Below are 12,473 nucleotides of genomic sequence, written 5' to 3'. Positions count from 1 at the left end.
TTTTTTTGTTGTAGGTGTTGACAGCTTCAGACAAGTTAGGCAGGTTAAGCTCAGTCAAAACGTATTTGTGGCAGTGTAGATTAGCAAAAAAAAAAAATTCGCTTGTCCAGTCGAAAAGTAAACAACCGTTATAGTGACACACTTACAATGGCAGTGAATGAGGCTGATTCGTAACATTAAAATAGTACTAAAGCCACAAGACTGTGAACAGTATGAGATGGAAGCACCAAACAACCCCCCACCACCACCCCCCCCAAAAAAAAAAAAAAAACACAACCCATGTATTAACCTTTTTTGTGTACCATTTTTATAGTGTGTATACACCATTAACCTGAAAACTACCCTTTAGCTCAAATTATTCACAAATTTTAATAGATGAATGTGTGTTTTTTTAATTATAATATTTGCATTTCTGCTTTTAAATGCTTCAAATAAGTAAATATTAATTTAGATTTTAAGCTCCCTTACTGTAACCTCTTTTTAATTTAAAAGAAAACGATTAGCGCGGTCTGAATCATTTTTGACTGGCGCAAACAGTATGCTACAAATGCTGTTATGTTGGAGGCTGAGCTTAACTTGTGCTGAACCCATAAATATTCCTCTAATAACCCAAAAGAATATGTAACAACATTTGAACAAATGATCTCTATATACTCACTATAGACAGAAACACTGAATATTTTTGATGACCAACTTGGACTACCACTTCCTCTGTACTTCAGAGTCTCCCGCGTGTGAGTTGTGATGTTCATGATGGTCAGAGATCCAGTTTGATTGTCCAGCTTCAGTCCTGTCTCCTGCAAATCTCCCATCAGGACCATCAGATGTGTGTAGAAAATTCTAGCCGCTTACTGATTTCGTGCTATTTGGGACGGTTTCAGCTCCAAACTTCCAAAGTATGTCACATCTTCATGTATTTAGTGAACATTGTGCAGTGCTTGTAAAGTAACAGAATCGCTCCTCCCATTAACTGACAATGACTCACCAAACACACCTGAAGAACTTAAGTGTTTGTCACAGAAGTTACAAAGGTGGTAAAACGTCGTTGTACAATTTCTAAGTATATAGCAACAGCAGCAGAGCTGACACAACAAACCCAGAGAGATGTTTTTATAGATGCTGATGTGGTACAAGAATCACTAAAAGATAGGCCTGACTACACAAGTAGATCTCATAATATTTTTTTTTATTTTTATTTTTAATTTTTTTTAATTGGAAGACAGCAAATTCAGATTCTCCAGCTTATTTGGACAGTGTCAGCAGATTTATTACTCTGAAATGGAAAGCACTTGGAGATATATTTCTAACTTACCAATTAGAGCCACACCACACAAACATACAACAAAAAACAAACACTTTGTGAAACATTTTCATCAAGGGGTCAATGAGAAGTCTGCACTATTAAGACCGTCGGCTGAAAAACACAGTGTGTGAATCCACCCCAGCCGTTTGATGACCCTCACTAGTGCACCACGCACGCACGCACACACCACACACACACCACAGCCCACACAGCACGCTTGTAGAATGTATCGTTTGATGTATATAACAAAATCTTTGATGTCTATTTATGATTTTATATATATGAACAGTTACAGTCTTTTCTAATGATGACTTTAATTTTAATGGCTCTTATTAGCAAAAAAGTTATCAAATGGAAAACATACTTTAGAATTAATTAACTCATGATTTAGTTAAATGTGTAAAAAGTCGATTAGAGTAGTGTCAACCCTATTTTTAAAGATAAAATAAAGATCTTAAGTTTATTCTAAGATGGTTTTCATAATCATTCAGTTGTTTCACATGGAAAAACAGTGGATCTTCTAACATTATTAACGGTTGATGTGTGAAAACAAGCAAGGTCAACATCTGAGGCAAACTGAAAACCTACTGTGGCCGGTGCTCTTGTCTTTCAGAAAAGTGGTTTGATCTGGATGGCATGGACAAGGTAGCTTTGGCGGAAAGTAGCCGATTGTTGAGTGTGGGTCTAGGTTGCAGGTGATGGGATTCTTGCTGCCTGTTCTGCTGTCATGACGCTCACAGTTTGCTTTGCATACACAGAATAGCTTTACATAAAAAAAAAAAAAAACAAAAATAACTCTATTAAAAAGTCAAATCCAGAGTCACGGGTCAAATTGGATTTTTGTACCCTCAAGAATACACTGAAAACTTTGAATGCTCTATTTTAATGATTTCTTTATATTTAATATTATTAATAATAGTAGATTGTCTTTGAGAACATGACCAAAAAACAGTACAATCTCACTATTTATATATGCATGCCACTAAAACACTCAAATTGATTTAGCAGACCAGTACACACACACTTTTCTCTACAACTACATTTAAAATGGTTCCTTACTTGATGATACGTGATGCCACATTGTTGCCATGCATGTGTTCAAAACAATGAATAGACCCATCAATTTGAATTCTTTTTCATTAATATTTTTTTTTTATTATTACAATTTATATTTTTAAAGAAATTAAAGTACTCAATCTTTCGCAAATGGTAAAGAAATTCATCATGAGCCAAGACTCACCAAATAATAACATAAGACAAAATTACATTTGTATTCCCAAAAATACTACTTAACTTAAAAAAAATCATTTTAAAATATAAAAAAAAACAACATTAAAATATACAGAAAAGGCAGAAAAAAATAATAATCATTGTAAAAAATATAGATTCAAGCTGCAAGTACTGGGTCTGGTTGTTATAAGCTTGAAGACCTTTACGTAATTATAGACATTTTAAAGATTATTTTTACTCAAAATGGCTGTGTCAGGAAAATTCAGGAATGGTTATTATAGCAATCCCAAGCTTGGTTTGAATACGCTAACGCATGCAGAGATCTAAGTCTCATGTTCACTTTTTATCATTGTTTGTAAAAGTGGTTCACACCTTCTTTCGAGAATAGATGGTTGGGACTAATCAACTTGAATTCTATATCTTTTTCCAGCATAGTCTGAAAATTGATCTGAAGCAATTTTGGTAAAATGCAAGACAGTCTAGGATGATGTTAAAAAATTGATATTTTCGAATAATTAAAAATCGTAAAAATCCCTGGCTATAGAAATATAAATTCTATTATGCATTAGACCATTCTTAGTAACGAGTGGAGGTGTAACCCCGGTGTCCTGGCCCAAATTGCCCCCTTGGCCGTGTTTCAATCATGGCCTCCTAACATACATCCCCTAAGCCACTTGATTGGGCTCTGTCTCTCTCCTCTTCCACCTCTAGCTGGGGTGTGAGTGAGCGGCACTGGCGCCGTGTCCTGTGGATGCCGGTCGCATCATCTAAGTGGATGCTGCACAATGGTTGGTGGGTTGAATGAGGACCCCCCCCACATGATATAAAGCGATTTGGCGTGTACAAAAACAATACACAATAAAGCACTATCTAAATGCATCATTCATTCATTCACTCATTCATAGACTCAGCACGAGCCAAGGAATCAAAGGAAAAAACTTAATTTTGCATCTAAACTTTACCAATTCAAAAGTTAATACATATACACAAGTGTCAATTTTGAGCTGTTTTGGGGCCCTTGAGGGCTTGAGTTGAGACTCCAAACTTGCAATGCTTAATGGTGAAATGTTGATGAAACACTATCTGTGCACCAATTTATTCATAACTTTCCAGAAGGTTGTTCTATTGGTGACAGACTCAAAAGTTAGAGAAGAGGAAAAAGAAGAACCACAGCGCAATTACAGTGTGCTAATCTCGTGCTGCTTAGCCCCCTACTTAGAAATATACAACAAATAATCTAATAAAAATGTAAATAATACCTGAAATAACCTTGCCAATAAAACGCATAGAAGACAAAATGGCTGACTGAAGTGATAAGAGATACAAAATGGGCCAGAAGCCAGGGGTCATGAGTACTGGAATTGAGAACCACTGGTGTACAACAGTAGTTCCCGCCTGCTGGTCCTGCGAACACACCAGCAACTGCACATTTAAACTGTCTCCCTAATCAAACACACCTGATTCAACTCCTTTTGCTCATTAGTAAAAGACCCCAAGACCTCAAATGTGTGTGCCAGATAAGGGAGCCATCAGAAAACATGCAATGTTGGGGGTTCTCCAGGACCAGGATTGGGAACCACTGGGGCTACAAGATAGGCCAAGGGGTCCTGCAACCCTCTTTTCCTTTTTTACTAGTTGAATTCAAGGGCAATAATCAGCACACCTAACAGGAAGCGAAGTGGGTTCAGGGTTGGGCCAAGGCCAAAAAAACCAAACAAAAACTGAATCTTCCTTTTTCTCGAAATGATAACTATCCTAACAAGAAAAAAATTAAAGGACTTGTCAACAATAACGCTGCGGGACGGAACACAGTGTGTTGAATAATCGAGTAGAGTCTTGATTAATCCACACAAAGGGTAAATCCAACATGGACACAGGAGAAGAAAACACACATACTGACTTGTAGATCCCCCCCAACAAACACAGACTAGGACAACCGGACATCGGTTTTAAAGTCAGGCTTAAGGAGGGGAGACACACCTGGAGAACTAATCAATCAAGTAGGGACATAAAACTGGGTTCCACATGAACATGGGGAAGGAAACATATAGGAGTCCTGGGGTGTGACATTACTCCTCCCTAGGAAACAATACAGAGGGAGCCATGGGTGGGAACTTGGGAGGAGGTTCCGGTGGAGGAACGGGACTTCCGGGGGTGGGGCCAGCATACAGAGACCACCCGGAGGAAGGAGGCCAGGGAGGAGACAACGGAGGGGAGGGAGCCAGGGAGGAGACAGGAGGGACCTGGAGCAGGAGGAGCCAAGCAAAGGCACCCAGGCCACAGCTATAACAGCCCAATGGTGGAGCCACATGGTGGGTAGGAGCCATGGAGAGGAATGAGCCACCGACTCCAGGGGGCCCGACCAAACAGCTGTGGAGCGGTGGAGGAGGAGCTCGATGCGGAGATGGAGAGCGAAGAGCCAGGGTGATGGGTAGGATCTGGAGGTCCTATGGCAGAACTGATGGCGCCGGCAAACGCGGAGATGGGATCGAGATTCAAAGGTGGATCTGAGGAGACAGAGGACTGAGGTGAGCCAGAGCGAGAGGGCGCTGAGGTGCAGAGGGACAGAGGAGTGAGGTGAAGCCCGAGAGTGGAGTCCGAGGCTCAGGATGGTCGACCGCCAGACCAAGGCAGAGCCGGAGGGACGAGGCGCCAGCGGAGCTTTGTGGACTGCCTGGCCACGGGCGGAGAGGAGGGAGCTAGGATCCACGGTGGTAGCCGATGGTTCACTGGGCCGAGGAGGAGGTGGTCCAGCCTGGAGGCTGGAGGCGGAGGTGAAGAGACTCTGACCATGAGAGCGGCGCTGGAGGATGGCAGGATGGTTAGCTCGCCCGCAATGATGGTGGGCTGAGGTCGAGCAGGGGCTGCCAAACGACAGCGGTGGAGGAGGCAGGAGCGGGTGGGAGGGCGGTCATATTGGAGGAGTGGCCACTGGAGGGCACATACTAGGATGCGGGGCACGCTGGAGGACACTTTCTAGGAAGCGGGCACTGGAGAAGTTGGAAAGCCCTCTCAGGGCTGGACGAGAAAACCAATGACGGGGTACCAAGCGTAGACGACAGAGAGAGGGGAGAGGGGGCAGTTTCAACTTCCAGTTCTGATTCTCAGTCTATGAGATCCACTTCCTCATTTTGGAACGCACGCCATATCCAGCTCACCACCCTCAGAACCACCTTCGGACGACAATGCTCTGCACACGTACAGTTTATTTTGTGTTCAGGCTGGCGTTATAGAACGTGCAGAGCGCATCGTCCAGGTAGCTGGTGATTTTAGCTAGCAGTAGGAACTGTCTCGTATGGTCCTTTGAGAGAAACGTATACTTTTGCTCCAGCAGGAGGAGGAGGAATTCGGGGAATCTGGAAGGGATCCATAACACAACACGAAAAGAAAAAAGGACTGAGGAAAACAAACAGAGGGGAGACACGCAATTTAAACTGTTTAGGTCAGGTCTTCTGTCACAATACGCTGCCGGAAGGAACACAGAGTTGAGAATAATCGAGAGAGTCTTTATTAATCCAACACAGGGATAAATCTAACATGGAACACAGGAGGAAGACACACATACTGACTTGTAGACCCAACAAACACATAGACTGAAAGGACATGGTTTTTAAACACAGGGACTAAGGAGGGCTAAACACACCTGGGAACTAATCGGACGCATCAATTAATCAATCAAGTAGGGACAGAAATGGGTCAACAGAACATGGGGAATGGAACACATGCAGGGAAACCTAGAAATAATAAATCCCGGGTGTGAAAGGACTAAGTAACTCCCTCCCTAACTAACCAGAAAAAACAGGAGAAAAATGAATAGTTCCCACAAAAAAGTGTCACCCAACCCCAGGTACAGCTTCTGTGTTTGAAATTAAGTGATATATGTAAAGGATTAATTGACGACGGACTATTGAATTATTTAGAAAAATAATGCACACCCGAGGTGGTGGTGAGCGGTAACGAAGCGAAAGCCGGAGTATAGTTGATATCATGGTCTAATGCAGTTATTAATAAAGTTAATAAAGAGACTCCGTCGCTAGTGAGAAATGTCATGGTGTGGCCTTTAAGTTGCTAACGTTACACTATAACTGATAAAATCGTCAGGGCAGCGCTGACAACACCTCTTTACAACAAACACTGCGTGACAGTTATTCCATAAACTATGCGAAGTGATATGTGACATATGAAATGTAAGCGGGTCAAGAGAGCTGCCAGGATCTACGTTCGACCCTGTTGGGTCGTGTGTTTCCCAGGCGAAAATAATTGCACACCTCAGAACGGTCATCAGCCAAATCAGATTTCAAGCATTCAACGGCCCCGTAGTCTATCTAATAATAACTATATTCATGGCAATAATAGCTGTGCACAGGGAAAGAAAAAAGGCTATGAAAAAACGCCAAAGCGCAGTGCCCTTAATGCACTAGGGGGATAGCCCACATTAAGCATTGTAGATATATCCCAAACCATTCCCTGTGAACTAAGCACTGGCTGCATTTGGTTATACTTGAGTCCAAGTTCAAAATACAACTCTATGAAACTCTACAATGTGAATTATGGAGCTTTATGAACCACTGAAAGCTGTAGAGTATATAGGAAGTATTTGACCGAACTCAACTAGTTTTGTGAGAGAAACCAAATAGCCTATATTTGCTGGAGATTGGAGAATCCAGGGGCGCCGCCAGGGAATTTGGGTCCCCCCCTGACAAAAAAAAAATCTAATTGGCCAACCCCCTCTGGACGCAGATGCTGTTTTTACACCAAATCTCTAGGACACTAACTGAGCCCGATCCTAAGCTTTACATATTAATGCTCTAATCAAAGGCTTGCAGTAGCAAACTGTCTTGCTTCTTGTAGTTCCTATACTAGTACTAAGCACAATTAGTTACTGCTGGTGTGATTTGTAAAAGCCAAGTCTGCATACAGTATGCAGTTCACTATTTGATGAAAGATTAAAACAGCCAACCATAAAAATGTCCTTTCAAAGCAACACGTAGGAGACATTTTTGTACCTTAAAATAATGTTTCCAAAATCTTTTCAGTGGTTCATCATAGTGTAACAGGGTGAAAGGCAAATATATGCCTCTGCTTTGCGTCCATATATCTGATATTACCACACTATGAAGATTGCAGATCGGGTTGCGTTTTCTGTAGGTATAATGAGTCATAAGAAAACTACAAATTGTGACTGGCTTTACGTCAAGCATTACAACTGGTCATTATTTTGTTTTTTCTTCGTTCTCTGAGTGTCGCAATACATCAACTTTTCATAAAAATCATGCTGACACCTACTCTACCTTGTCTGTGCACATCGTTCATTCCACAATAATATATCTGGGAATGGTTTTCCCATCAGAATCCTGCAGCAGTTAGTACATCATCCATCATCTCGGATCCTGGTAGAACGTGTGCCCTCACAAAAGCCTCCCTTGTCCCTGTCAGTCAAAGCGTCCGCTGGCACCACAAACTCGGGTGGGTCAGGACATCCTGCCTATGACTTCTGCCTTCTGGTCCACCATGCTTCTCGAAGTCATTCTCATCATCACTGTAACTTTCTTTCCCTTTACCTTTCCTTCTACACTTCTTCCTCCCTTCTACCTAAGAGGGCCCATGGCTCTGTAGGACTGAAACTCCTGTGGGCATCAGTGAAAGACTGATGACCCTCCCGTATCCCCCTGGTGAAAGAACCGCTATGCCACCACTTCTAAGTGTGTATGCCCCTGCTCAAACTCTACCATCTGACAGTGAGTCTAAAGACTCTTTTTTACCAAACACTGGATGAGGCTCTCCACCAGATCCCCAAGAATGACAAGATCCTCCTGCTTGGGGACTTCAACGCTCGTGTTGGGCAGAACAGTGGGATATGGAAAGGAAGATGCTTGGCCGGCATGGGATTTGGTCAGGCCAACTCAAATGGCATTGAGGTTACTTACCCTCTGCTCTGAGCACAACCCTGACCATAACCAACACCATCTTCCAGCAAAGGACCAAATACAAAACATCATGGATGCACCCACGTTCCAAACATTGGCACCTGATTGATTATGTCATCGTGAGACGTTGTGATCTCAGAGACGTTCTCATAACCCGGGCCATGAGAGGTTGTGGAGTGCTGGACAGATCATGCTATGATCATGACCAAGGTCCTCATGAAAGTGCGCCCCCCCATCCGAAAAACGTGGATCCGGTAGGAGGCGACTAGACTGTGTCCGCCTGGAAGTTACCACTCCAAGGAATGAGTTTCGTCGCTCCCTGGCTGAGAAACTAGGGGAGCTAGAACTCCCTCCTGAGGGATGGTAATGCCACAGAACAGCAGTGGACCTCTATTTACTACAGCCCTTCATTGAAGCAGCAGCACCCAAACCAATCGGCTATAAGAGCAAAAAACCATCAAGACTGGTTTGACAACAACTCGGAGTCCATCCATAACTTACTAAGCAACAAGCACAAAGCACATCAGGAAACCCTAAGAAAACCCTTATCCAGCACCGCCAAACAGCATTGACAAAAAGCTCGTCGGGAAGTCCAGAGAACTCTGCGGACCCTACAGAACAAGTGGTGGATGGAGAAGGCTTATGAAATTCAGTCTTTCGCTGACAGAAATGACATGCACAACTTTTATAATGCAGTCAAATCTATTTACGGCCCAATAAGTCACCGCATCACCCTGAAAACAGCAGATGGGCTCAAAGTCCTGAAAGACCAAAATAGCATCCTGGAGAGGTGGGTCTGAACATTTTTAACACCTTACTAAATCAGGGACTCTGATGCAGAAGACTATACCATCCTGAATGAATTGCCTGAATTTCCCCCTATTGACAACCTTAGCCAACCTCCAACCTTCCTGGAGGTTCTGTCAGCTGTCCGCTTCCTGAAGGACAACAAGTCTCCTGGCTCTGACAATATTCCTGCAGAACTGCTAAAACAGGGAGGGTATCTCTGCACAAGAACACTACATCATTACATCACCAAGGCCTGGGCTGATGAAAGCATCCCACAGCAATGGAGAGACTGCTAGTATTGTCACCATATATAAGAGCAAAGGGGATAGGGCCATTTGTGACAACCATAGGGGCATATCGCTTCTTGCTGTGGCAGGGAAAGGTTTCTGGCCAAGGTGATGTTGTTACAAAGACTGATTAACAACATCACAGAGTCTATGCTACCCGAGTCACAGTGCGGGTTTAGAAAGAAACAGAAGTACAGTCGACATGGTCTTTACAACCCGGGGCAACTTCAGGAAAAGTGCAGGGAGCAACATAAAGACCTGTTTATGGCTTTTGTTGACCTCTCCAAAGCCTTTGACACTGTGCAGAGAGATCTCTTGTGGGAAGTCCTCCTTCGGTTTGGATGCCCCCCACTAAGTTTGTCAAAATCCTCCGCCAGTTTCATGATGGGAATGACTGCTAGGGGGGGGTGACAATAGGAGGTCAACAGTCTAGCCCTTTCCCTGTGCGCACAGGGGTTAAGGCAGGGGGTTTGTACTGGCACCAGTACTTTTTAACATCTTCCTCATATGTTTCACCCAGCTTCTCCATAAGGAAATTCAAGACAACAGTGGAGTGACAGTAGCGTACAGGCTGGGTGGTAACCTCTTTAATATCAGGAGACTGCAAGCAACCACCAAACTGCACGGAGTGAGGATACTTGAGCTGCAGTATGCAGATGACTGTGCTCTCGTATCTCACTCTCCACAAGACCTCCAGTCTGTCCTAGATGCAGCAGCAGTGAGGGCATATAGCAGGATGGGGCTGACCATCAATACCGCCAAAACAGTGGTAATCTGCCAGTGGAGTGCCAACATCCCACCCGCACCACCCATCTTTCTATGTTGTTGGATGAAAAACTATCAATTGTGCCATCATTCAAATACCTGGGGAGTATTATCTCTGAAGACAATAGCATTGACAGTGAGGGTCCAGAACAGAATCAAAAACACGCATCAGCTGCCTTTGGGAGACTCCGGCGGCGGGTTTTTTTTCAGAACAAGAACCTTCATCTCAACACAAAAATATGTGTCTACCAAGCAGTCTGCATCATCACCACCTCCTCTACAGCTGTGAAGCATGGGTTACTTTATAGCCGCCACATCAAGTCCCTGGAACACTTTCCACATCTGCTGTCTCCAGCACAATCCTGGGAATCACTTGGTGTGACAGAGTGCCTCACACTGAGATCCTGAGGAGAACAGGCTGCAAGAGTATTGAGGCCACAATCACCAGCACCCAACTGCGCTGTCTGGGGCATGTCATAAGAATGCCCTACAACCGTCTGCCCCGCAGAGTGCTATATGGCCAGCTACAACTAGGCCAGCGCTCTGCTGCTGGAGGCCAGAAGAAACACTTTAAAGACCAAATGAAAACAGTGCTTAAGAGGTGCAAAATAAAACCTGGGGACTTGGAGAACATGGCTGCTGACCGTAACACCTGGCGGCAACTGTGTCTAGATGGGACCCAAGCACTGGAGGAGGAAAGGACAGTTAGGAGACAACAACGAAGGCTCAGGAGAAACACACCCGTAAATACCAGTAACACCAATAACATGTATATATGCCCCACCTGCAATAGAACCTGTGGATCCAGGATCGGATCGGATTATTCAGCCATCAGAAAAAACTCACCGTTTAAAAGACAGAAGTGGATGTCATTATCGGATTCGATGGACAACCGCAAGCAAGCTTTTCAAATAAATTGCCCTTCATGATGGGAATAATAAAGTCTGTATCTATAGATGTCATTTAACAGCCAAAATTCAGTCTAAATGAACACATCCAACTGTATTATTTTAATATTGTCTGTAACTTACATGCAGGTTGAGGTAAGCTACTCATTGTTTCTAACTGCATCCAGTACAGACAGGAGGTTGTTTTTTTATTTATTTTTTATGTATGTCATAATGGTCATTATGTGAGAAAATAATTTGTGTTTGATTTCTGTCATTAATAAATATTTCATTTTCTTTTTTGTTATGGTAAAAAACGAGCCAGAGAGACAGAGACCCCCACACAGACTCCCTGGAATGATGCTAAGTCATTAACACAGTGCTGCTCCTCTTCTTCACTGGGACGGGGGGGGGTGCAGTTATGGGGAGACTGGGGTGCTGCTGACTCATCTGTTTGTTAAGTCTGCTAAAAGGGGCATAGACAATGATTTAATATGAATATCTTGCTAAACGTTTCCCTGCACTGATTAAATGTTGATGAAATGTAGTCTAACACTAGCCTGCAGCTAGCTAGCTTATTTCACTATGGACAACAGGTTAATACCACTCACAGACTAAAGGCTAACGTTACCCACCTTTCTTGGTGAAAAACTGGAATAAAGAACGACACCCTTTCTTTTGTCTTTCCTCTCTCTCTTTCCTTTTCTGAAAACCAGATTTTATTTTCCTACTCAACATTATGGTCTCTGTATTTCATTGACTGTCTGTCTGTAACTAACTAAACACCATCACTGATGAGTGCTCTAAGGCAGGACCAAACCATTTCATGCAGATACAGTTTTATTTTTTTGGTCAATGGTGATATTTAACTTTTATTGCCAAAATAAGTAAAATTAAAGACATCATTCATTTTATTATTATTTGAAATATACTCAATGATGATGGTTAATATAGTGTATAACATAATAAAAATTTTAAATTAGTTTTTACCTATTTGTTGGGGCCCCTGTCAGTCCTAACTTTTCCCCCCTATACGGCGCCCATGGGAGAATCCAAAAGTTTTGCAAGGGAATGCAAACTACCTATCATGTTGAAGAAACAATACCTCATGTATTTATTGAATGTACGAAGTATGAACAAGAAAGTGAAAAAAACATATAGAAGAAATAAGGAAAAATGGAATTCAAGAATCACAAGGTTTTAATAAAATGATCAAGTGAAATAAATAGTAAAGTCTCCCTTGATTTTATTAGAGAGACGGGATTGATGAAGAGAATATATAACG

The 12,473-nt window shown here is 42.8% G+C and overlaps 1 pseudogene; it reads left to right on the top strand.

The window, feature by feature from the left end:
* The first annotated feature begins 8,661 nt into the window (after nucleotides 1-8,661).
* On the top strand, nucleotides 8,662-12,207 carry LOC122144874 (annotated as a pseudogene).
* The last annotated feature ends 266 nt before the right edge of the window (nucleotides 12,208-12,473 follow it).

Source organism: Cyprinus carpio, unplaced genomic scaffold (assembly GCF_018340385.1).
Source record: "Cyprinus carpio isolate SPL01 unplaced genomic scaffold, ASM1834038v1 S000006795, whole genome shotgun sequence".
In the NCBI taxonomy this organism is placed as follows: Eukaryota; Metazoa; Chordata; class Actinopteri; order Cypriniformes; family Cyprinidae; genus Cyprinus; species Cyprinus carpio.
This window is presented reverse-complemented; position numbering and strand designations above follow the sequence as displayed.